This window comes from Petaurus breviceps, unplaced genomic scaffold, assembly GCF_028583685.1.
Source record: "Petaurus breviceps papuanus isolate PSGF00001 unplaced genomic scaffold, PetGlider_PUasm1.0 173, whole genome shotgun sequence".
Taxonomy (NCBI): Eukaryota; Metazoa; Chordata; class Mammalia; order Diprotodontia; family Petauridae; genus Petaurus; species Petaurus breviceps.
This window is the reverse complement of record NW_027185759.1, coordinates 24,234,739-24,240,023: the sequence shown is the minus strand read 5'-3', so window position 1 is coordinate 24,240,023 and position 5,285 is coordinate 24,234,739. Positions and strand designations below refer to the sequence as shown.

At 37.9% G+C, this 5,285-nt stretch overlaps 1 pseudogene; it reads right to left on the bottom strand.

Annotated features, from left to right (window-relative positions):
- Positions 1–1,502: 1,502 nt before the first annotated feature.
- LOC138157751 (COMM domain-containing protein 1 pseudogene) lies at positions 1,503–2,212 on the bottom strand (annotated as a pseudogene).
- Between the last annotated feature and the right edge of the window lie 3,073 nt (positions 2,213–5,285).

The following is a 5,285-nucleotide window of genomic DNA, read 5'->3' as shown; positions in this document are numbered from 1 at the left end:
TCCTTCCTTCCTTCCTTCCTTCCTTCCTTCCTTCCTTCCCAACTTCCCTTCCTTCCTTCCTTCCTCCCTTCCATTCCAGTATTACCTCCTATAGGAAGTTGTTGGTTTTTTTCACTTCTCCCCACCATTAGCATCCTCTTTCTGAGCCTACTCTCCATTTATATGGGATACATCTTGTATATGTGAAAGGGATTTTTTAAAGTATTTTTTCTTAAATTAGAATATAAGGTCATTTAAGGACAAGAATTGCTTTCTTTTTTATTCTTTCACACCCCCCCATTATAGCCTTAGTGCTTATCATGATGTGTCTGGCACAATGACTTCCTTGCTATATCAAGTTGGAAAAATTATTGCATTTCTCAGGATGTCAATTCAATTGATCAAAAACTTATTTAAGGAATATTCTACACAAAGCATTGTGTTCAAATATGGGGTCCAAAGCTAAAAATATTAATTCTTGCCCATGAAAAGCTTACATTCTTCTGGGGGGATACAACTAGTACACTGACAAGTAAATGAAAAATATATACAACATAATAGCAAGTCATTTAAAGAGAAAGAGGGTGTGAATAATGGAAAGTATAAAAAGGTCCCTTGCAGGAGGTGGCATATAAGTTTTATCTTGGAGGACTTTAAGATAAAAGTGCATTCCATACTTCATGCACCATCTGTGCAAATGTTTGGAGGTAGAGTTCCCTCAATTGTACAAACCAGAGCTTTTTCTACTTACACCACTTATAATAGTGTTTATTGAGAAACAAATGACGAAATTAATGTGAAATACTTTGAAAACCTACAAAAGTCAATCTGGTTATAAAACATTATTATTGATATCGTATAGAGACACATTTCAACAAGCAGCTCTCATTGTTATATTTTAATAATGAAATAAAAAATCAAATCTGCTTATAACTGCTACCAATGTTCTATTGTGGGTCTGTTTGACACATGTCTTGACTGCCCATTTCTTCATTGAGCCCACAAATGGCAGTGATTGTTCAAAGATTGGTTGCTTAAGAGACACACCATGAAGCCCTTTTTCAGCTGTGTAAAAGTCCTGTGTTCATATATCAGCTGTAAATCATAGAGGAAGAAAGCTTTAAAAATTAACACCCTCACCACCAGTGGTAAATGTTCTTTCTCTTTTCTCTTTATCTTATACAAGTGATGCTGATTGCAAATGAAACAATATTCAGTCTGGCTTACATCATTAAGCTCACATAATCTATTCCAGGCCTGGAAATCCAAGCAGATTTGTATAGGTACTTATCAAGTTAGGCAACTCACTTAATTGCAGGAATTATTTTTTTGTTGTTGCTCCTGCAATCAGTATGCATTTAAAATCAAGGGGGCGGGGGATCCCTAAATATAACTTAACTGCCCATAGATATTTAGATTCCTCATTTTAGGTTCCCTTAGGTGCCCCCAGGATATGGGAGAGGATTATTGTTTGTCCTTCCTTCCCAAAGAGGACCATGATATCAGAAAGATGATGACATGACTTTCTTTTTTTTTTTTCTACTTTGAGAATTTAATGCAGTGGAATGTCATACAGAAAACAGATAAATGGTTAGAACTCAGTGGTGGCTCCTGTTGCGAATTTCCTAACTTCTCCTGAAATCACCTCCATGTTTAGACTGGGTTTGTCAGTATGCTGATACTGTCTTCCACCTCAGTGAGCTTCTTCAGGATTTGATTGAGCTTGACTTCATCAAATTCCAAACACAGACATTCAGATTCCTGTCCACTTTTCCCCAATTCTAGTTCCACAATAGCAACAGGGGCATTAATTTGGTCAAGGTGTTTTGACTGAGACTTCAAATCTACTCTCCAATTCATGGTTTTCAGACTATTTTCCCATCGACTTTGATTGATTAGACTCTCCTTGATTTTTGTCTTGTGGTTTTTCCAGAATTTGGAAATGACTCCTGCTTGATCAGATGTAATTCCACCTTGTTTCTTGGTCTGAGCGGTCAGGAATGCCTCTAATTGGTTGAAATCCATGTCTGCAGATGCAATAGACTTCAAGAGCCCCCGCATCTTCTGCAGGAAGGGGCGGAATTCCTCAGGAGGTACCTCCGGGTAAAGCTGGGTCCGCAGAAGTTCCTCTGTGATACCAGGATGTCCATGGAAGGTGCTTTGGGCCAGACCGCAGGCCGCTGAGGGGCTTGGAACTCTCGAGTTCGCCTGCCATATCGACAGCTCGCTCTGCTTCTTGCCAGCTGAGCCGATGACATGACTTTCAAGTGAATTAGATTTAAGTGATGGCGGACTATGCAACATTCTCCAGTCGCACTATCTTCTCAGGAGCCACCTGGAACCAGTGGAAAGATATAGATCAGGACTAGTGGAGATGGCCCTAGATGCAGTGGAAGACTGGACTTTTGAGCTAAGGTTTTCCCCATGTTTCAGTCTGACTAAGGCTATATCCATTTAGTGATTAAGTCTAGGCAAGAAATGAGGCAAAGAATGGCCTTGTTTACCTAGTCAAAAAAATCAATATGGGAGGGGCAGAGACGCTGAGTTTATGACCACAAAAAGAAACAATTGCTATATGAACTCACTCTGAGTCATCAGAACCCAAACAAAGAGGAGTGAGGCTTGGTCGATCAATGAGAATCAGAGTTATATGGGCTTAAGGCATGCTCTTTGTGAAAAAAATCTAGCCTGTAAACTCCAAGATATCTTGAGAGGTCCCGGTGATAAAAATTTATATTCCTTTGGGCAAAGAACCAGCAGGTAAGGGTATGATTCCCTATGGGAACAGATGGCAAGGAGGGCAGGAAAAAAGAGAGGATGAGAAGGAGGGAGGTAAACAAGCAAGCAAGGAAGGAAGAAGCCATGTCGTTCAACTGAAACTGACCAGTTGGGCAGCTAGTAACACTCATAGCTTGCTTGTGTGTTCTTCACTTTTGAAAAAGACCATGCCACCTGGAAGGTGATGACATGACTGGCGAGTGAATTAGATTTAAGTAAAGGAGGGCTGTGCAAAGTCACCAGACTCACGCTCTCCTCTAGAGCCATCTGGGTCCACTGGAATGATATTGATCAGGATGACTGGAGTTGGCCCCTATGGTAGAAGATAATCTTATATTGAAAAACCCTATACTCAGTGGAATTCCATTTAGGGAATCTTTTCATTGATGAACAATAATATGTTGGAGTCTGGGACCTTTGATTTACAAGTTGCCCTCACTTTATGTATTCTCACAGTGGAGTCAGACTTTCATTGGGATTGCATTAAAAGTTGAACAGCGGGACAAGTATTGCTATTTGAGTGAGACTACTTTTTCTCCTTTTTGTGTAGTCATGGGCCTCAGTATAAATGTAGACGCTTCCTAAACTATGAAGCACAAAATATATTTTTAAATGGTTCTGTTGTGTTCAGTACTTAAACATTTCATCGTTGTCTGGCTCACCACCATGCTGCAGTAAGCCAACACAGTAGGATGTCAGTGGAAGGTATTTCACACTGAGAATCAGCATGATTTAGTGTGTAGGTAGAGAGCCAGTCAGAAAGCCCACCAGCAATACCCAGAAAACACTATACATAATGACTACAGTGAAAATGGGTAAACCCATAACATAACAGAAACTGAACACTGTGTAATTACAATGATCAAGTTCTGTTTTGTTTTTCATTTTTTCCCTCCAAAGAAGAGAGGATAAAATGGAAATACTGACCTTTTTTGGGAATAGAATATCTCACATTCTGTCAGACTACATTTTGTAGCTATGTGTTGAGTGCATAGAAAACTGTCTTGGAGTCAGGAAGATATGAACTCAACTATGTCCCCATGTACTTACTAACTGTGGGACCCCCAGGCAAATCCCTTACATTATTGGTATAAACAGGTTTTAGTCATAGATGTTATTGTTCTATAAGTGATGGAATATTATGATAGTTCATTATTACAATAACCATAAACTATTTGAAGTCAGGTTAGGAATTAAAACACAAAGTTCATGGACTCCACAGCTTTAAGGATTATGTGTTCACTGTAAAGGAAATTATATAGTCAAGGTGGCATTATTCAGATCAGAGACTTGGTCTGTTCTATAATATGAGATCTCTTGATCTTGGAGGGGTCATGCCCTGCCATATTGAGAGGATTTACTGAGTATATATGGCACAGTGGTTAGAGTTTAAGACCATGATTCAGGAAGATCTGAGTTCAAATCCTGCCTCAGACACTTACTTGGTATGTGACCTTGGGTAAGTCACAACCTCTGTATGTCTCAGTTTCCTCATATTGTTAAATGGGGTTAATATTATTATCTGCCTCCAAAGTCAGTTGTGAGGATCAAATAAGACAATGTATCTAAAGCAATTACTAAAATATTTGGAATATAATAGATGCTGTTTAAATGTGAGTTGCTAATATTATCATTATTATTATAAGAATATTTATAAACTCTCATAGTGGGAAGAAAAGTCTTCCTCCATTTAGTAGAAACCATACCTGGAAATGAAGGAAAATGTCATCATCCTCAAAAAGACATTAAGTCTTTTCTTACAGACCCTCAGTAAGGGTTACTGGCTCCTGAAGCACCAACTTTAGTTGCCACTATTAGAAAGGAACATTTATTTATTTTCCCTGACAGCAAGTCAAAATTTGTCTCATTGCTAACTCTACGTATTGCTCCCTACTCTGCCTTCTGCAGCCAAACAGAATAAATAAAGACCCCCTTCCATGTGATATCTCTTCATATACACAGAAATAGCTACTGTTTCCTACCCAAATCTCATTTCCTCTGTGGGAAATAGCCTCAGTTTCTTCATCTGAATCTTCCTATCTCATAAACTCAAAGCCCCACACTGTCCTGGTAAATTAGGCTGTGAAAAAAAAGAGTCAGAGAGGAAGACTTGAACTGTATTCATTAATAAATTGCAAAGTTCAGTATGAGAATGTTTTTTTTTTCTGAGAACATAGCAAATTATTTTATGCAAATAGATACTTCTAATTATGCATAAATTATCCATTCCTTAAAGCAAACTTCTACTGGGGGATATATCTTGTTAGCAATTAGATATAGTTTTGATATCAACTTTAAATAAAACTGATTTGCTTTAAAAATCTATTAAAAGTAGTTTCATTAAGGTAAAGTGTCCTAACTTCATCAGAATTAATCAGTTTTTTGCCATTGTTAAGATGTAGATGTGTTTTCCTAAGGAATGTTTTTATTCATGAAATCCTTCATCATCCACTGTTCCATTTTTTGATGTTATATAACCCAAGTATATTGAGTAAAGAGATTATGCAAAATAAATGGTTAATATACCA